General features: G+C 38.4%; 1 protein-coding gene across 1 annotated transcript in view; it reads right to left on the bottom strand.

The window, feature by feature from the left end:
* Phlpp1 (PH domain and leucine rich repeat protein phosphatase 1) overlaps positions 1-22,335 on the bottom strand; it is a 219,522-nt gene that overhangs the window by 96,947 nt on the left and 100,240 nt on the right. The window lies entirely within an intron of this gene.

Genomic DNA, 22,335 nt, shown 5'->3' with positions numbered 1-22,335 from the left:
AAGCAGGCACATTAACAGGATAAAAATCAGACAGCATGGTCTCATGGGAACCACAGTGGAAACAGGAACATCTATAGTAAGAACATGGATCCAATGGATAACAGCCATAGGACATTGAGCAGCCAAGGAGACCACAAAAGCGACCACAAGCTTCTTCTTTGACCAGACCCACATCCTGGAACCAAAACAAGTCAGTACATCAGCTCAGACCGACCAAGGACATCTCATCCAAAAGAGAAAAGTGTTCTTACTAGAGGGCCTGCCTGATACCCAAACAAGAAAAGCTGGACATCCAAAGAAGCTGTGCTACTAAACTCAGATCCTTCCCCAAATCTACAGATGCAGAAATTATTAATAAGGGTACACCTCAGAGCAAGCATCCTCTGCTATCCAGCATCCTTTCCTGGGAGTTGTAACTTACTGTTATAGACAGAAGTGCTGCCCTTATGACAGTGATTCCTCTGAGAGCTGAAGATACAATATTGAATTCAATCTTCAACAAAATATAAAGAAGACTCAAGGTTTAGCTGAGTCAAATGGCGCTCCAGGGCACAGCTATACTGGCCCAGGGTGTGAACTAGAGCATGCACTATTAACCTCATCCATCATGGCAGGGCAAGGACCACTGTTCAGAAATCCCCCGGAAACCAGAGACTAGAACACTGGAAAGCCATCCCTAGAAAGAACTTCAGCTTGGCTGTGAAAAAGAAGCAGTGACAGGCCATGCATGCTCCTCCAGAGAAGCAGAAGAGACCATCTGTGGAAAAAACAGACCCTACAGGAGGGGAAAAGCCCATCAGGACCATCATTTCATTCCTTGACATCGCAGCTCTGTCCATCCCAACACCAAACACTTGTTCACTAAGCAATAGTGATTCCCCAGTGGATAACCAAGGAACAGCGAATCAAACCTGAAAAAGTCTGTAGAAAAAGTACAAAAAAGTTATAAAAATCTGGAAAACGAAGGAAACTAGCCTAGGTGGAAAATGCCTAAAATCCTAATTATGGAGGGAATGTGAAATGTGACACATCTGTTGACAGAAGCCACGGTACTTCTATTACACCAGCAAAATACGAGTCACAAAACTAGGGCTCAAGACCAATGTGTGCAAGATGCCCTAACTGTCTCTAGTTCTGTGGCTTTACACAGTCACATCATCTGTCTGTCCATCAGTTTCCTCATGGATAACGCCGATCACCTAAGACATACCTGATCAACATCAATAACACTCTTCTCATCTTTAAAACTCAAGAGAGACTCAGTAGGACCAATGACTATCCCTAGTCCACAGCCCAATCACTTCAGGTAGCTACATAAATAATGTGACTTAAAAAATTCTGTATGTGAACAGATTCAAAGTGTATTTCAATTCAAGAAAACTATGGTTTAGGAGATTATTTCACATCTATATTGACAAAAAAATTAAAATAAAACAAAACAGCAGGAATGGAGAGATGGTTCAGTGGTTAATAGCCTTTACTGTTCTTTCAGAGGACCCAAGTTCAGATTCTGTACCCATACATGGCAACTCACAGCTACCTGTAACTCTAGCTCCAGAAAATCCTTTATGTCTGGCCATCTGCATTAACACAGACACAGGCATAAACACATACAACAAATAAATAAATATATAAATTAAATAAAACAAGAAAGAAAGGCTGATTAGGTTCAGAAGGAACAAATCCTACAACATATATTAATAGAAATATGAATTTTAGCCACTTATTTGGATTGTCGTCTTTTTTAAATGTCTTGTATATGATGAGAAAAGCATATTTAGTCCTCAAGATATTTCCTCCTAACCATTATAGAGCCGAAAAAATAAGACCAATAAAACTTTTACTTTATATAATAGACATTTGTATATTTTCTAACATGCTGCTCTGCCTGACACACTCTTTTTTTTTTTTTTTTGGATTTTTTTAGACAGGGTTTCTCCATAGTTTTTTGGTTCCTGTCCTAGAACTAGCTCTTGTAGACCAGGCTGGCCTCGAACTCACAGAGATCCGCCTGCCTCTGCCATCCGAGTGCTGGGATTAAAGGCGTGCGCCACCACTGCCCGGCTTTGACACACTCTTAAATTGTGTCTTTCTTTCTCTACTCTAGGACTCTGAGCAGGAAATCTTTCTGCTGAGCCTAGCTGAGTTGAATTTCTGAACCAGAATATCTGTCCTAGCCTTAACCTGTATCTGTTATGCTTTCCAACTATCATCACCTTCCAGTGACAGGACTGTTACCTCCCATCATGCTGAGGGCTGCTCAGTGGATAATCCTCTTCCCCAGCCAAAAAAAGTTCACAGCAACATCCATGTGACATTTGATACCAACCCTCTGTACTTTGGGGGAAGTCACAGTTAGTGTTTTTATGTGCATAGTATGCTCAAATTTAAGTAGACCGACTAAAAGGCTTGGCCAAAGCAGCAGAAATAGCACAAAGAATTCTGCATCTAGACTAAAAGACTGCTGTGAAAAGGCTGAGTCATTATCAGCTCTGGCCTAACTCTAGTGGTTTAGGAAGAAATGTCCCTGACTAAAAAGGCAGTCTGTGGGGAGTTCACTAGATTTTGGTAATGATTCTTGAACTTCATCTGCTTTATCTCTACCCACCAAGGCTTTGGGAGGTATAAGCAGAATATAATTAATTAATCTTTATCATGATGGAGGAAGGTCATTGGTTAATTAATAAAAAAAACTGCTTGGCCTCATAGGTTAGAACATAGGTGGGTGGAGTAAACAGAACAGAATGCTGGGAGGAAGAGGAAGTGAGCTCAGATGCAGGGCAGCTCCTCTCAGAGGCAGACGCGATGCAGCCAGCTGCCAGGTCAGACATGCTGAATCTTTCCCGGTAAGCGCACCTAGTGGTACTACGCAGATTATTAGAAATGGGCTAAATTAATACGTGAGAATTAGCCTAGAAGAGGCTAGATATAATGAGCCAGGCAGTGTTTAAAAGGATACAGTTTGTGTGTTGTTATTTCGGGTATAAAGCTAACCATGTGGGAGCCGGGCGGGACAAAAGGCAGGCCCGCAGCTCCCTACAACATTATCAGGGACTCTAACACCTTTACATGCGTCCACTTCATTCTCAATAGCACGGTTTCTGCGAATTCCCACTGCTTCACGACATGTAATCATTTCTTTCCTCAAATTGTACAGAATGTATTGGCCCCAGACCTTTTCACGGTTACTATAAATTTTTTGATGCTAATTATCATTTTATAAATTTTGGTTAACAGTATATACTAAAAACCTATAAAATTAGTTACAGGTCTTTTGTGTGAATGTTCTGGTATTTTTGTTTGTTTGTTTGTTTGTTTGTTTTGAGACAGTCTCACTGTGTCCTCATAAGAGTATGTCAAGCTATAAATTTTGGAAGTAGCAAATTATACCTAGAATTTTAATACTTTAATATGCCTTTTCTTTAAAAGGTTAAATTGCGATCATATATGACAAATAAAGCATGTAAATTTACCCTCCATTATAAATTATTAGAAGCAAGCAACTGTAAAATTAACAAAGGCAATAGAAAACAAGAGAGACACAAACAACAGACAAAAATTAGAAAGGATCTACTGGAGCAAGAACACAGAAAGGGTGGAGGCACCATGACTTTAAGAGGAGGGGTCTACATTCTGGAGAAGAAACAAATTATCTAGGTAACTGTTCAAGCACCAAGTTATAACAAGCTAGGAAAAAGAGACACAGTTGGAAAGTTCCTGCCAGGCATTCCTAGCCGTCTGCCGTAGAAAGCAAGTGCATATGGGTGATAAAGGGGCTAGTTTGAGAGAGTAGTGCAGTTATAACATCTGCCCTTTGTAAACCCAGCACTGAACTACTTGGCACTCGGTAGTATTTAGCCTTGTGAGGACACAGTGAGAGCACATGCACAGCAAAGGTCACAGACCTGAGAATGCCATGCCACCACGTCAGCTACTGACAGGGCCTCCCTCCATGGTCAAAATGGCTATGCAATGAGCAGCAATGCTGCTGCATCTTGTCCAGGGAGCTCACTGTGCAGCCTAACATGACTATGTGAACCTCTGCCTCACACTTCATGAGTCAGAAGCTTCTGAACAGGGTCAAGAACATAGTTATTCCCCCGCCCCTAGTCCCTGCACATAAACCTCAATGTGTTCTCAATAGCAATAAAAGACAGATACTCGGACCAAATCTGAGCCTTCTTCTTGGCAAAATACAAGCAAACAATGTTGTGAAAATGTTACTACCTGAGTACATTCTAAAAGGTACAGCTACATTCCCCCAAAGACAGCACCTTCTATGCAAGAGGGAACAAACCACTAAATAGACAAATAAACCTCATATACTAACTTGTTTGTTTGTTTATTTGTTTTTTGAGACAGGGTTTCTCTGTGTAACAGTACTGGACTCTGCACTCTGCAGACCAGGCTGGCCACAGACATACAGAGATCTGTCTGCCTCTGCCTCTGCCTCTGCCTCCCAGAGGAATGCTGAGATTAAAAGGCACCACCCCCGGCTCTAACTTTCTCAAACAGTTCAGCTATTGCAAATAAACTACTTGTTTTGTAATTAGAAAACATAAAATCATAAATGAAAAGATTTAAGTTCCAGGTTCTATATGCAAGGTCTATGTGTTGAATATACAGTTCACAGATTCTTTTCTAATCATTTCATTATTTATTTCCTAAAATTATTAATTAGACCAATTGGAATGCAATGCTTTAGGATAAAAACAATGGGACTCCTCAAGATAACAAGCATAAAGTAAGAGATAAATTTTTAAGCATAAATATATATTAAGTTGGCCTAAACTCACAAATTAAAATGATTCAACTTCAAGAACTAATGTGACTAAGGCTACGCCTGGAGCTATAGGCCTTTAATTCCAGCACTTAGAAGGCAGAAATAAATGAACTTCTATGAGTTTGAGGATAGCCTTAACTACGTGATGGATCCTATCCAAAAACAAACAAGAAAAAAAAGCCCACCATCAAAACACACACACATGTGCACACATATACATGTACATACACAGGCACATGCACACTTGCATACTAATATAACTAGATGGCAAAGTCTGGTTAAATATGCTATATTTCTTATACAACAACACTCCACCAATTTTCAAAGAACCAAAACATAGTTCCTGAAACACTGATATCAATTTAACCTGCACCAGAGAACTCAGAAGACATCTCATGCTCTGTGTGTGCTACTCTGCATTAAGATGTGGAAGGGGTGATCTTACAGGTTCTCTGGCAACACATGCTGCTTAGAAATCACCTTTTAGCATATCAGTGAGTGAACTGGATTCTGCTGACAACTGTATCTGTGATGTAGTGTGATTCTGTCGGGGACTCCTAGTTATAGTCCCTTCAGACCACGCTTGTAAAATAATGGAATTACAAATAAAGAGTAATGCAGCAGAATGAATTACATACAGCACTGCAAGTACTTTGTACTTCGATTCCTTTCTCTAGGAAGTGGGGGTGACCTCACAGGGCTGGTGTGAGATCCACCCAGTAACTCTCACTTTTCAGCAGCACCTCCCAAGGCTACTAGAAAGCAAGTAGAATGTTTGCCACACGAAAACGGCAAAGTGTTCATCTTTACTATGAACTATGCACATTATTGTAACTATAGCATGAATTCAACTAATTGTAGTTTGTAATGAACCAAATAAATCTATTAGTAACTAAGGAAAATAAGCACAAAGCCAGGATTTTAATGTTGTGTTAGCCTCAAAACACTAATGAGCAAGCGATTTACTTGGTACCTAATGTCCAAAGCTGGGAGAACAACAGTGACAGACCGGGAGGCTCACAGAGTGCCATGTCAATGCATCTGTCAACACACCAGAGAACACCAGAAGGGAAGCTGCTAAATGGGGATCTGAGAAACAAGTGACAGAGAAAGCAGGTGGAATTAATTGCCAGGGACACTTCTCCTGAAAACATGCTGCTAACGAAAGGGTAAGTCAGCACAAGGACACAAAACCCACAGCAATTCTACAATACTTAGAGGTTAGCAATCAGGGGGCACCACAGAGCAAAACAGGAATATGTACCATAGGAATCAAGATCTCAGTTCACTTATAAGGAAACCACTGCCGCATTAGACCCTAAAAGCATATGAAATGCTACAGATCAGGGGTTCTCGCCCTTAATGCAGCTCCTCATGATGTGGTCAACCCCCAACCATAACATTTTTCTTGCTACATTGTTGCAATTTTGCTACTGTTATGAATGGTAATATAAATATCTGATATGCAACCCTGTGAAAGAGTCAAGACCCTCAGGCGTCAAGACCCCAGGATGAGAACCACTGCTATAGACAATGGACAATCAGGGGCAGAGGGAGAGGTGTGAATCAATAAATCTACAATCTATAAGATCTATAAGATCTCTTTTAAATCATATAGTCTATGCCTGTGAATTTAGCACTATTTCATATGGCTAATGTTCAAAGTAAAAGAATACTTGCAAAGAAATTCTCAAATATGAGAACAATTACTTTGAAGAATTGCAATTAATATCACCATCTTGTCAACTACCTTACAGGGGACTTTACCAATACTAAAATAACACTATGACTTTAAATTGTCTCCTTGAAACTTAGAATGCATTTTTATTAAACATAATACTTTATAGACAGAATCCACATGATTTTGAAGTATTAATTACATACTACCTTTAATAATTCTAGAGGAAACAAGATTTTTAGTTACAGAGGAGCAAGCAATCACTGGAAGCTGGAAGAACAGGACCTAGCACAGAGAAAGAGATATGCTTTCTCTTTTTTCCCTCCAGCTTCCCCACTTCTCTTTCAGGCAGGGGTAGCAAGAGGGCTAATTCCAACCTGCTGAAGGCAGAACACAGGATGGGCAGAGAAAACAGGGAGAAGGACGGTGGAGGTAGAAGGGTAGGTTTGAAATGGTAATAACCTGAGCATACAAACAGGTACTGTATCAAAATGCTATCACTATGAGATAGCAACCAATGAGATACTATGCTCTCTGTATAAAACTGGATTCTAAAACGTTAGAGAAAATAAAATTAAGTAATTTAAACTGAAATGTTTCACAGTGAAGACAGTCACCACAGGAAAAGCAAAGGTCATATCATTACTCTGAAAATAAGAGTGCCTAGAGCACAGTGTAACCACAGACAGATTAGTCTACTGCCTGGCAGCGTTCACAGCTTTGCTTATGACAAAAAAATTTATGCAATCCAAAATACTTCATTTTTCTGTTGAATTCAGAGTAGAATTTCTAAGAGTCTAAATTCCTAGCATCTTATTGGTAATTAAGGAAAATTATAATATAGCTTTTTTTCTATAGCAAAGTCCATGATGCAAATCTACATATAGTATTCGGTAAATCATAGTTAAGATTCCACAAGAGAGTACGATGGAAGTAGCAAAAAAACAAAAAACAAAAAACAATGCATTAACTCTTCTCAGACTGCATAGCCAACAGGGGTCAAGCTGTGCTCTTGTGTATAAGCTTCAACATGTCTCTTCCACAGTGCTTAGATGGTGCCATGACAATCTCTATATTTTACATGGGTTCAGCGTTCTACACAATTAACCTTTACAAAAAATAAATTTTCTTCTTGTTTCTGTGGTATAGTAATATGAATGAAAATGCCTCCACAAGCTCATATATTTGGATACTTGTACTCTGGTGGGTGGAACTATTTAAGAAGGATTAGGAGGTGTGTCTTTGTCAGTATGTCATTGGAGGTGGGCTTTGAGGTTTCAAGTGATTCACACAGTTCCCAGTTTGTGTCTCCCTCTCTCTGCCTCATGAGTGGCAATCAAGATGTGAACTCTCAGCTATTGTCCATTTGCTCCATCATTATGAACCCTAAACCCCTGAAACTGTAAGTCAGATTAAACACGGTATTTTATAAGCTAGCTTGTTCATAGTGTTTCATCACAGAGATAGAAAAGAAAATAAGACAAAAGTTGGGGTGCCAGGGAGTGAACTACTGTTGTGACAAGCCTGACTATGTGGGTTTTGTTGTTGGTAGTTTTCAAGAAATGTGGAAAATCTTTAGGACTGTAGACTAGAAAATTAGCTGGATGCTGTAAGCAGTGATTAATGGCCATCCTAATAGGTGTCTGGAAGGCAGCGGTACTGAGAGCAATATGACTAGAGGCCCAGTTCAAGAGGTTTCAGTGCGGAATAATGAGCAACTTGGCTAGAGACAATTCTTGTAATGTTTAGGCAAAGAATGTCCTTGTCCTAAAATTCTGCCTGTCCTTGTCCTAAAAATCTGCCTGAAGTTAAATTGAAAAGTAATGAATTAATTTCTTTGAAGGCAATTCTAAGGCAGGCTAATATTGTCTCTGTCACATGGTTATTTGTAATCACTTTCAGGAAGCTCAAAAATAAAAATGACCAAGTGAGGTGGAAAGAAAAAAATGTATAGTTTGCAAAGAGTCAAAAAGCAAAGAGTAAAAACTAACAACTACATTTTGACGTTCTAATGCAGAGTTAAAATAATAAAAAAAAATCCAACAACATTTTAGCATTCCAATGTGCGCACATATTTCCATGTAGGGCCTGAGAGAGCTGAAAAAATAATAATAATAAGTATATGGCTTGTGCAGTCAAAAAATACTAAGAGTGCAGTCAAAGAGGACCACTGAAAAAAAGCTGTAAACAGGTCCCAGCGTGATTTAAAATGTGTGTAGGTTTAAGAAAGTAAGAAAAAGAGTATGGAAAGTATAGAAGGAAAGTTTTTTAAAAAATAAAGTTTTTAAAGAGCAAAAAAAAATAAAAGAAAAATATAAAATAGAAAGCCACATAAGATGAGAAATACACAGGGAGGCTGGGTTTTGTATGTTGCCATAATGATTTTGAACTTTTTGAATGCCGATGAGCAAAATATAGCTGCTGAGAGATATGGGGATTGAAAGAGGGACAGCTGAAATAAATCAACCTAGATATTTTAAGAATGCCTTAACTTCAAAATGGAAGTAAAAAATATATTTGTAAAATAAAACTTTAAAAATGCATTGTTTTAGAGAAGAAGTTTTGCTTTTGTTTCTACAGAAACAAGAGGTCATGGATTCGTTCCAAGTTGATATGGATCTAATCTGATCAAGAGAGATCTCCTGAAACTTGATAGGTGTTATCTATCAATAAAGGTTATAGCTGGTCTTCCCAGGATTTTCTCAGGTTTTTTTCTCATATACCCTAAAGATGCTTCATCCACATTCAGCTAGAAGTAGTGTAGAGAAAAGGATGCCCACATTCCCAAGAATTGGGATTGTAGGTGGTCTTTGGTTAATTGTCGGATCATGGATATTTGTTATATTTACAGGAATATAGGAATGATAAGACAAAAGGATAGATCACTGAATCTATTTTAAAGTAAAAACTGTTAATCTAAAGTATTTTGTATTGTTATGGACTTTTGTACATTGATAGAAATTTAAAGTCATTCTTGTTACAACACACTGTATACATGTTTCTACTCTTGTTTAAACTATTTTTTACATATTCATTCATTCATTAATTTATTTAGTTATTATGTATACTTCTGCCTGCAGGCCAGAAGAGGGCTTCAGACCTCATTACAGATGGTTGTGAGCCACCATGTGGTTGCTGGGAACTGAACTCAGGACCTTTAAAAGAGAAGGCAATGAATGCTCTTAACCGCTGAGCCATCTTTCCAGCCCTGTTTAAACTATTTTTTGCATACCAATTTAAGGTTATTTTTGTGACAACGTATTGTATATACATTTCTACTCTTGTTTAAGATATTGTACCTATGCAGTTAATTTAAAAATATAAGGTAAACTTCTAAATTTTGAAAACTATTATTATTAACTATTTAGGATAATCAAGAAAAACAGGTCAGTAGTCAGTCATCTATAACAACCAAAGTTGTATTTATGTTAAGTGTGTTTTCATATTTTAGATAGATAAATGGTTTTCAAATAATTCAAAGACTTACAGAATATCGTGTTTAAAAACTTTTCTTAACTTATGGCTTTTCATAACAATGAGACACATCTGCTCCTGGCAGTACCAATTTATTTCAGAGATAATGGGCATTGAAGAAACTCTTATGGAGTTTGCTTTCATTGTGGCAATGTTGGCCACTGGGCAAAGAAATTGCTCTCACCTTTGACTGCTTACAATGTGTAGACTGGACATGCAGGACACACAGGAAAAAGACTGTTGAACTTTGCCAAAATAAGGTAGGATAGTCCTTCAAAATTCCTGCTTCACAGAAGAGTCTACCAGATAGTCTGCCAGACTGACAAAATTTGCCAAAAACAAGTCCTTCAAATTTCCTGTTTCACTGAAAAATCTGCTATACTCTAGGCCTGAAGGCTGAAGATGAATTTCTCCAACATTGCAGAGAAACTTTGGGTCCAGGTAGATGTCTCTGTCATTTATAGAATCTTGGAAGTTGCTGAAAATGCACTTCCTGTTTACTTAGGTAGCATTAATGCCTTCTAGGGTCTTGGATAGAGTTGAAAACTAGATAGTTTATAACTACAATTTTCGTTAATTATGAAAGAAACTGAGTTAGGTATAAAACTTTGGATTCACTAAAGTAAGATAAAGTAATGTAATATTTTCTCTGAATTTGCTAAATGCAAATGGACTGAATATTGTAAATTCTTACTTGATAACTGTTTTTGTTTGTGTAATTTTACTATGTTAAAAAAACTTTATTTTTATTTAGACAAAAAGGGGGAAATGTAGAATATCATTTCAAGGTGTGTTACTTGTTTATGCTGTGGATCATTTGTTTAACTATGTAAAGATCTGTTGCTTTTGTTTATGTTGCATTTGTTTAACTCTGTGGAGATGTTATTCTTTGCCTGTCTAAAACACTTGATGGTCAAAAAAAAAAAAAAAAAAAAAACTGAATGGCCAATAGCAAGCACAAAGGATAAAAAGGAGAAATCTGGAAAGAGAGAAGGAACGAGAAAAGGAAAGGAGGCTGTCAAGGGCCAGTCACCCAGCCACCAAGCAACCCAACCAGCCACGGAGTAAGAGTGAAATTAAGATTTACATAAAAGGAAAAAGCCCAGAAGCAGAGGGTAGATGGGATAATTTAAGAAAGCTGGCTAAAAACAAGCCAAGCTAAGGCCGCACATTTATAAGTAAGAATTAAGTCTCCATGTGTGATTTATTTGGGAGCTGGTGGTGGGCCCACCAAAGAGCAAAAAGTTAAAAGAGTAAAAACAAGCAACAAGGGCCCCTGAGGCCAGGTGTGTTCCATGAGAAGCCATTGCATGAAGCTATGAAAGTGAAGTCTGGATTGTGTTAGAGACCCCAAGATCCCAAGAGGTTAGAGATGCCAGTGCTGTGGGAAATCTGCCAAAGAGAGCTGCACACAAGGAGTGGAACCAGTCCAAGAGAGAAAGTGTGTTGCGGTCACAAAGCTGAAAGGGTGGAGCCACCAAAGCCCTTTGATATCAGACATGGAGTTACAGGATTTGAAATTTGTCCTGATAGGTTTTGATTTTGCTTTGGTATAGCATTTCTTCATTGTGCTTCTTTTCCTTGCTTTTGGGATGGCATTTTATTTTGTGCCATTATCTGTTGGAAGTATGTAATTTGCATTTTTGTTTGATTTTACAGGGGGTTACATTTAAAAGCCTTTATTCTCAAAAAAGACTTTGGACTTTTTAAATTGTATTGGATCAAATGCATTTTGCATTAGGGTACGGTTACAAGTCAGTGGGGGTCAGGGAGTGGAATGTGATGGTCTGAGTGGGAATAGTGGCTCTAGTGGGTGGAAATGTTTAGGAAGGGTTAGGAGGTGCAGCTTTGTTAGAAGAGGTGTGTTCCTGGTGATTGGGTTTAAAGTTTTAAAAAATTCACATTATTCCCAGATTGTATCTCTCTCTGCCTCATGAGTGGCAATCAAAATGTGAATTATCAGCTGTCCCTTTGCTCCACTATCATGGTCTCTAAGCCTCTGAAATCATAAGTTAAATTAAATGCTTGCTTCTATAAATTGCCTTGTTCATAGTGTTTTAATGCAGAGATAGAAACATAACAAAGGCAGCCTTGCTCCTGCCCTTATTAATCTTCCTATGCCTCATATCTCACATCCAATCTCCCTTATTTATCAATTATCACTACAGAATTGATACAAATTTTTCTTTTAAGATAGCAGATACGTATGTTAGCAAGCCTTTAGCTCCACTTGTGATTCTACAAACCTGTGGACTGCCCTTGGTCAAAAGACTCCTCATTATTTATTTTTATTTATGTATTTTTTAATAGAGAGTTATCTTTATTCATGCTAATTAGGTTTTCTAGATATATTTCAGATGGATAGACTTTTTTTTTTCAGGAAGGGAGAGTCAAAACTCTTTTTTTTATTTATTAAAAATTTCTACCTCCTCCCATTTCTCCCCTCCCCTTCCCCCCCTCTCCAGTCCTAAGAGAAGTCAAGGCACCCTGCCCTGTGGGAAGTCCAAGGCCCTCCCCCCTCCATCCAGGTCTAGGAAAGTGTGCATCCAAACAGACTAGGCTCCCAAAAAGCCAGTACCTGCAGTAGAATCAAAACCCAGTGCCATTAACAAAAGGCAACCTACTAAATGGGAGAAGATCTTCACCAACCCCGCATCAGACAAAGACCTGATCTTTAATATATATATATATATATATATATATATATATATATATATATATATATATATAATACTTAATAATATATAAAGAACTCAAGAAACTAGACATTAAAATTCTGAATAACCCAATTAAAAAAATGGGGTACTGAACTGAACAGAGAATTCTCAACAGAAGAAGTTCAAATGGCCAAAAGACACTTAAGGTCATGTTCAACTTCCTTAGCAATCAGAGAAATGCAAATCAAAACAACTTTGAGATACCATCTTACACCTGTCAGAACAGCTAAAATCAAAAACACCAATGATAACCTATGCTGGAGAGGATGTGGAGTAAGGGGAACACTCGTCCATTGCTGGTGGGAATGCAAACTTGTGCAACCACTTTGGAAATCAGTGTGGCGGTTTCTCAGAAAACTGGGAGTCAACCTACCTCAGGATACAGCAATTACACTCTTGGGAATATACCCAAGAGATGCCCATTCATACTACAAAAACATTTGTTCAACTATGTTCATAGCAGCACTATTTGTAATAGCCAGAACCTAGAAACAACCTAGGTGCCCCTCAATAAAAGAATGGATAAAAAAGGTGTGGCACATATACACTTTAGAGTTCTACTCAGCTGTAAAAAAAAACAATGACATCTTGAATTTTGCATGCAAATAGATGGAAATAGAAAACACTTTACTGAGAAATAATCCAGACCCAAAAAGATGAACACAGTATGTACTCACTCACTCATTAGTGGATTCTAGCCATAAACAAAGGACAATGAGCCTATAGTTCATGATCCTAGAGAAGCTAAATAAGAAGGTAAACCCAAAGAAAAACATCCTGGAAATTGGAAGTAGACAAGATCGCCGGGCAAAAGTTGGGAGCACGGAGGTTGGGGGGGGGGAGATGGGGAGAAAGAGGGGAGAAGGGGAGGATTGGGGAGAGCTTGGGGGAGTGGGATGGTTGAGATGGAAGAAGGGTGGATATGGGAGCAGGGAAGTAGATATCTTAATTAAGGAAGCCATTTTAGGGTTGGCAAGAGCCCTGGCTTTAGAGGCATTCCCAGGTGTCCAAGGGGATGTCCCCAGCTAGGTCCTTGGGCAGCAGAGGAGAGGGTGCCTGAACTGGCCTTCTCCCATAGCCACACTGATGAATATCTTGAATATCACCATAGAACTTTCATCAGGCGATGGATGGAGATAGAGACAGAGACCCACATTGGAGCACTGGACTGAGCTCCCAAGGTCCAGGTGAAGAGCAGAAGGAGGGAGAACATGAACAAGGAAGTCAGGACCCCGAGGGGTGCGTCTACCCACTGAGACGGTGTGACTGATCTAATGGGAGCTCACCAAGGCCAGCTGGACTGGGACTGAATGAGCATGTGATCAAACAGGACTCTCTGAGTGTGGCTGACAATGGGGGGCTGACTCTTCATTATTTAAAGAATGCATGTTAAGTGTGAATGAAAGTTTCCAGAAAATTCCTGGGCTCTTCAGAAGAATGATTCTAAGAAGGCTCCTCACTTAGTGCTAGAGATCCAGTGTGACAAACTGAAGATGGTTCCTAAAGCACCAAGGACAAGTCGGGTTGAAAGCAGAGTATTCTTTAGACTGTATTAAGTATGCATTAAAGATGACTAAGTCTCACTAACGTGTCCCTTGCACTACCACTGACAAGAATCCATCTCAGTCCTATTACATACCAATGGTTTGACTCACCTGGTCACTTAGGTATTCTTTGAGTTAAATCTGGACCTCAGAACACTTTTAAGCACATGACACTGAAAGTTCATTGTGGGTCACCGTACAGCTCATTTTTATTTAAAGGGTATCATTTAGTCATCATTTCACAGAATCTTTAATTCAGCATGAAATCTGCTCCTGCCCTTCCATAATGATTTCCCTTTCAAATCAGTGCCCGAGATTTAAAATACTATGGTTCTATGGAGAGTTACGCAGCAGGTGCAGTAACAGCAGTGACGTGCACAATCTGCCTGCAACTGCCAGTACACTGGCTACATGAGCACAGACAGACACACAGACAAGCTAAGTGGCCCTGATGTAAATCTGAGCTGGCAATCACCATATTTTATCCAAGTAAACCAGGCTAGTTTGATGTTACTGAGGTCCCCCAAGGAGACCATGATCTATCATTTCCTTTCCCCACAGAGAACTATTAGTCCCTACCGGGGCTATTTTGAGACAAATAGAAACTATCCTGCAGGCCCTCCTGTGACAGGCAGCAGTCAAAATAAGGAGGGATTAACTATCTGTACCAAATCACCTTTATTCTCTGGAAATACAGTATATAAAACAAACTAATTTCAAAGTTAAACTTAGGGTCTCGTCCTCGAGGACAGCTCCCTATACATGTGCAAATATTCTAAAACCAAGGGTGGGGAACCCAAAATGTTTCAATGCTTTCAATTAAGCCATTTTATTGTTCAAAGTCAGTAGAAGCTAGTGACAAGTGGTAAATCATTTCCAGCTTCCTTTAGCTAATCAGTACTCAAAAACATTTGCCTCACTAATCTTTGAATCCTATTTGTAACAGCAATCACAATTATCTGAAACAGGGCTGGAGAGACAATGATTCAGCAGTTAAGAACACTTGTTGCTCTTACAGAGGACCAGGATTCAGTTTCCAGATCCACCCAAATGCCCTCTTCGGGATTCTATAGGCACAACCAAGTATTTGGATGGTGCAAAACATTCATACTCATAGATAAATATTTTTAAGAATTTAGAAAAAAAATAATCATTATCTGAAATGTTTGCTAAACATCAGGGAAAGAGTGGCTTTCTGGCTGTATTTGCAAGATATTTCTCACTCTACAGAGTTGTACACACACACACAGAGGCCTATACTGTATTGTAGATATGGAGAGAAAGGAGGTACACACTATGAACAGTGTGTGTGGCCATGAATTGTTAGTTATGGCAAGTGGGTTACAGATATGTTCGTGTTGAAAATATTATCTCTACTTCAGAATATGACATTTATGTAATTAAAGTTTAAAAAACAAAACAACAAAAACACATGTGGTGTGGCTCATGTCTGCCATCCCAGCATTTTAAGGCAGAGGCAAGCAAACTGCCACAGTTTAAAGACTAGCTTGTAACTACATAGCAGGTACCAGGTCAGCCTAGGCTACACAGTGAGACCCCCCACACACACCTCAAGAAACAAACAAACAAAAAGTTAAAAAGGCATATACAATGCTAAACCAGTGACCCAAATCCACTTTTAACCTGAAACAGACTTACAGTATGAAACTACAGAAATGACTGTAATTTACAAATTAATATACCATTAAGGCTACAGATTCACATGAAAGACTAGCTTTGAAGAAGTCATGGGGTCAACCAATATGTTTAAAGAAAGCATGCTCTAAAAATGGGGCTACAAATGTGGACATCTGAAAGCAGGCTGTCCCCCCTACCACAGTAAAAACATGCTACACATGTGTCTGGATGCTGAATAAATAATCCCTCCCCTTTTACACTGCATACAACAGTTTGTTTACTGAATTTTTAAAGTATGCTGCACATTCGTATTTTAGAGATGACTTACTTCAAAACCAATATTGTAATTGTCCCAAAGGATTCTTCACCAACACACACCCAAAACAAAAACCAACTGACAACAAAAAACATTTTTCCTACAAGCTAAAATCCAAACACATATACTGAAAATGAAGAACTTCCTTTTAAAATTACTTATCTACTTAATGCTGATTTAAAAATCATTGGAATTTTGCTATTTGTGTCTTTTCATCATAACTAGGATAGAAGAAAAAAGAGCATTAAAATCTGAACTTCAGATTTTTCTTTATGTTGCTTTTTCCTATAAATCCCTTTCAAAATGAATCCTATGATTTCTCAATATAAAGAAAAGGAAAAGAAGTGGTTTTCATAGTGACTTTAAGTATGAATAAAAAGTGTTTAGCTTTCTAATACTACATGTAAGGAATGTAGATGGCATTCAAGATGAAGAGTAGAGGCCATATCTACTCCACCCCGTTTGAAGCCACAGTCCACTTCTCCTGACATTTGAAAGAGAGAATCATATCATCATTTCCAACACAGTAGTTTAAACAGGAGAGGCCAGAGCCCCATTATATAGAACTTCTACCCAAATGAGGAGTTTCTTCACTCATTTCTTCTGCAATAGCTCATATCATGTTTTTTTATTATTACTATATTTCAAAAAAAAAAGATTAAATGGAATGAAGTATTTGCACTGCTAAAGAGCCTTGGACCTAGAACATACAGGCCAGGTTCCTACAGCTTATCTGCATCCTATTTTCAGGCCTAAGAATTTCTCAAGATGTCTGGTGCTTAAGATTGTAGAAAGGTAAGACAGAGTTTCCAATGTTTGCACTAAGCCATTCCCAGACCCCCGTCTTCTCACTTTCCTAAGACAGTTTCTGTGACTGAGAGCATAAGAATATATCTCACTTGGACAACAAAACCTAGGTTCCCTTATTTGCTGGAAATAATATAAACAAACAAATCTTTAACTGATTGCCTGATCATTTGATGATGGCAGAAATGACATACATAAAATGAACATTTGTTTAGTCACCCGTATCTACAGACATACATATACTTACTATGCCAGTGTAAGTAACTCACACATTCATTTCACATAAACCATAAGAGATACCATTATTATTCCATCTATTAGATAAAAAACTTAGTATCTAAAATCTCAGGTAGAACCATATAGCAAGGAAGTAGTAGACTAATAATGATTACCTTATTCAGATTACTAACCTCCATTACATATCGCTCTACACAACACGCAAAGGAACAGAAACATTATAGTTTCAGCTAAAACAACTGAAGTCCTTCCTCCCTCCTGGGAACACACATTTTGGAGATACAAATGTAAACAATGCTGCATATTATGCACATGGCACACTTCTTTTACACACAGTGATATCCCATTTCAGCACATAGATTTTAAATACACTCTTGGATTTTTGGTTACAAGGTCTCTGGCTTCTAACAATGTAGCCCAGACTAAACTTGAAATCATGATCCTCCTGCCTCAGCCTCCCCAGAGCTAGGAATATATGTGAGCTACGGCTTTAGGTATCAAACACTGACAGTGCAGTCATAATCAGTGAAAAGGAAGACTCACAGAAGCACCTTCTTACCCTGCTGCCGCCATGTTCTGGCTCATGTTGTAAGCCCTCCCCCACCTCCCACCCTCCCATTGCCTCTCACTGAAGAAGTCTGATGTCTGAGTCTTTTCATGACTACAGCACTAGACAACAGAGAAAACACGTTAGTCAAACACAGCTGGGAAAGACTAACCAAGCCAACACTGACAGTCACAATCCCAACCTACCTCTTGTGTTTTGCTTCTCTGTCTACTCCTGTAATAGAAGCTCTTTGAAGATTCAAACCGTTGTGTGTGGAATACAATTAGTGTTCCACTATTAGAATGGTAAACAACTAAGGCTTTAATCTCTCACAATTCAAAGTAAAGATCTAGAGGGTGTGTGTGTGTGTGTACACGCACGTGTGTGTTGCTAGAGATTAAACACAGGGCCTGCACAAGTTCAGCCACTGAGCTACACTGCCAGCCCTAAAACCATTCGTCACTTTTATCCTTATCCTCACATCTTCTACATAACTTATCGGTAACCCTGTCAACCTCCAAAACACACCCAAAGTGTCTTTCCCCAGGTCTCGTCATGTCTACTACAACTGTCAATCTCACCTCTGCTAGATTAACCAGTTACTCTTGTCTTGCCCAGTTATCTATCATACATGTAACTTTACAAAGGAATGCTCTGGAATGTTGTCACAATATGAGCAAAACACTTGAAACTCAACATCATACTATAGCACAAGACCTCTGCCTACTGTGACTTCCCTTCCTTCCTTACGACTCCGATTTTATAGGCTTAGGGTCTTCACCCGTCTTCACTCTCTACCTGGAAAGCTTGTCCTATCGAATCTTCAACCCATCACACTCTTCTTCTTTGATGCTTCACTGAAATATCCCTTCTTCCCAACATTCTGTCCTAACATCTTGTATAACACATTATGAGAACCTGATAACTTCATTTTTCTTTTACATATTTTCAAATTTAGTTAATTTTATTTATTTTACATTTTGTGTGTATAGGTGTTTTTGCCTGCATGTATATATGTATCTTATGTGCTTGGCTGGTACCCAAGGAGGCCTGAGGTGGGTATCAGCCTGTGGAGAGTTACAGTAAGTTGTGAGCTGCCATGTGGGTGCAGTGCATCAAACCCACTGGTGCATTTAACCACAGAGCCATCTCTCTAGCCTCATTCATTCCTTTCTTGTCCATTTACTTTTAGAGTAAATCCTGCCAGCCAATAGAAATTGAACTTTTCAATAGAAGGTACTGACTAAATGCTTGACGGAATTAGAACTATAACTTACAAACTGTATAGTGTTCAACATACAAGACAATTAATATTTTGTTATGACTGTTTCAATCAAAATAATCTGCTGTGGTTTACTTGGCAGTTTACGTATGCTCTTGTTTATACCCTTGTCACGATTTAAGAATTTGTATCTCAATTGTTTTTAATGTAAACAGTTCACATCTGGTCGAATATGCATTACTCTAAAATTGGCCTGTAAGATCAAAGATATTTGCAATAAGATACTCTACTACTCAATCATACTCCTGAAATCTGTCACTCATGGAAAATAGACTCAAAAAACCTGCCATGTAGCAGAGGAGACAAGAGAGTATAATGCCCAAATGAACTGTGGTACCTTGGATTAAAAAAAGAACAGAAAAGCAACTACAGAACATATACAGTCTTGTGGATGATACATAATGATATGCTCATAACAAGGTTGGTCTCCTCATTCGAATAAATACACCATGACTACATGCACAGGAAACAGAACAAGGGGCATATAGAAACTGTATTCTTTACAATATTCCTATAAACATAAAATCATGTCAAAGCAATTAAAGAAAAGGCTTATGTATAAAACCGTTATCTCAATATAGAAGAAATTACTTCACTCTGACAGAACGCTGCCATTTTATTCTGAATAAAGGAGGGCATCAACAAATGAGTTATTGTCTTGAAAGCACAGTGTCACTTAATTGTGAATACATACTCAAAATTACTTAAATACAAAAGCATATTACTTAATACTTGTTTCCTAATGGCTGCAAGCACAAGATGAATTTTAAAACAACTAGACAAATGTACGTATTTCCATTTATATCACAATTACTCTACATGTGAGGCTGAAAAGAAACTGTTATCTTTCCCACTACCAGCTGTAGAGTGCTGCTCTGTGCACTGAGAACCTACATTTGCCGTAGTGTAGGAGAACCTTCTAAATACCTTCAACCAAACCTGTCAAAGCTTTCTGGAAGGGAGAGAAACTACAGATCCTAAGAGCTACCCCTTAGTAGAAAACAACAACTTGCCAGTCATCCAAATGAGGGAGTTCCATGGAAAGCCTCAGAAATGTTACCCTAACTTTCCATAAACTGGTAATACTACAATTACCCTCGTACTCACTTGCTTGACAAATAGCTCCATCATGAAAAAGGATGAATCATACTGAACTTGTGTAACAAATTGGATTATAATTTAAAAGCATGAAAGTGAATTCTGTGATGTTCCTGCACCCCAGAGACCATCACACACCCAAAACCAAAGCACTTAGTGCAGCAATCTAGTCCATTACTTCACAGTAAAATACAAAAATGCTTAGTCACAAAGTATCTAAAAAGTGAGCATTTACTTATCCTATTTAAATTGTTATTCTAGTTTAATGCACAGGTACAGAATTTCAAGGCCAAAATATACACATAGCACACAAGGGAATAGGGCAATGTTGACTGAGGATTCGGCCTGCTCAGACCCACAGCCATTCAGTCCCAAAGAAACACACAGAGGTCTACATTAATTATAAACTGGTCAGCCTATTAGCTCAGGCTTCTTCTTACATTTTACATCCTTCATTAGCCCATAATTCTTGTCTGTTCTAGCCACGTGGCTTGGTACCTTTCATCAGCAAGGCATTCTCATATTGCTTCTGGATTACAACTGCAAACTGACTCTTTCCACTTCCCAGAATTCTCCTGTTCTCGTTTCCCTGCCTCTATTTCCTGCCTGGTCACCCCGCCTATACTTCCTGCCTGACTACTGGTCAATCAGCATACAAGTGACAGGATAAAAGACCAATGTCCCACAGCAGGGGAAAATAAAATGGCCACAGTAAGATAAAAGGAATGAAATTACTCAATAACTCATAATAAAAGAAAATGGGAGAAAACATAGAGTTAGATGGTTTACAGGAAAAATATAATCAGAAGAGGGAAACTTGGAAGCTTTCTAGCATGTTCTGTGGTTTCATATTTATCCTATCATAGGCGAGTCACTAAAATATTCTCAACATCATGTAATTTATCTATAACATTAAAATAGTAATTCCAGTCTACTGAGTGAATTAAAGGTTTATTAATATCTTATAAATAAAAAATTTACTTATTATTTTTAGTGGAAAAAAGAAGCCTACAGAATGGAAAAAAGTCTTCAGCAATACCACATCTGACAAAGTGTTGATATCTAAAATAGATAAAGATCTCAAGAAACTAAACACCAAAAAGCCCAAATAATCCAATTTAAAAATGGGTACCGGTCTAAAGAGAGAATTCTCAACAGAAGCATCACAAATGCATGAAATCACTTTTAAAAATGTTTACTATCCTAACCCTTCATGGAAATGCAAATCAAGATTCCATTTTATACCCGTTAGAATGGCTAAAAGCAAAAACATAAGTGATAGCTCATGTTGGAAAGGAAGCAGAGCAAAGAGAACATTCCTCTGTTGTGGGATACTTGTTTTGTACACTATGAAGATGTGTCTTTGCCAAGGGACCGTTTGATTGGTTTAATAAAAGCTGAACGGCTGTTAGGTAGGCAGAAGAAGATAGGCAAAGATAGGAACTCAGGGAAGGAATCAGAAAAGCAGGGATCACCAGTCAGACCAGAGGAGGTGGTAAGCATGGGACTGAGCAGATGTAACAAGCCACATGGAAAAATGCAGATTAATTTAAGCAGGTTAATTTAAGTTTTAGGAGCTAATTGGGAACAAGTCTAAGCTAAGACCAAACTTTCAAAATAAGAAGTCTCTGTGTCATTATTTGGGAGCTAGCAGTCCAAAGAAAGCCGGTACACTCCTCCATTGCTGGTGGGACTGCAAACTTGTACAGTCACTTTGGAAATCATTGTGCTTTCTCAGAACATTGGGAACTGATCTACCTCAAGATACAGCTATACATACATATACAGCTATACTACTCTTGGTCATATATCCATAGGATGCTAAATCATACCACAAGGACATCTGCTCAACTATGTTCATGGCAGCTTTATTCATAACAGGAAGAACACAGAAACAACCTATATGTCGCTCAATTGAAGAATGGATAAAGAAAATGTTTTACATTTACACAATGGATACTAAATGGTTAAAAATGATGACTTCATGAAATTTGCTGGTAAATGGATGGAACGGGAAAAAATTATCCCAAGTGAGGCAATCAAGTCCCAAAAAGACAAACATGGTATGTACTCTCTTACAAGTGAATATTATCCATAAAGCAAACATTCCACAAACCCAGAGAAGCTAAGTAACAAGGTGGGCTCAAGGAGAGACCCATGAACCTCACTGTGAAGGGGAAATAGAATAGACATTACCATTGGGAGTGGGGGCAG

This window comes from Chionomys nivalis, chromosome 5 (genome assembly GCF_950005125.1).
Source record: "Chionomys nivalis chromosome 5, mChiNiv1.1, whole genome shotgun sequence".
NCBI lineage: Eukaryota > Metazoa > Chordata > Mammalia > Rodentia > Cricetidae > Chionomys > Chionomys nivalis.
The sequence above is the reverse complement of the archived record's forward strand: the minus strand, read 5'-3'. Positions and strand labels throughout refer to the sequence as shown.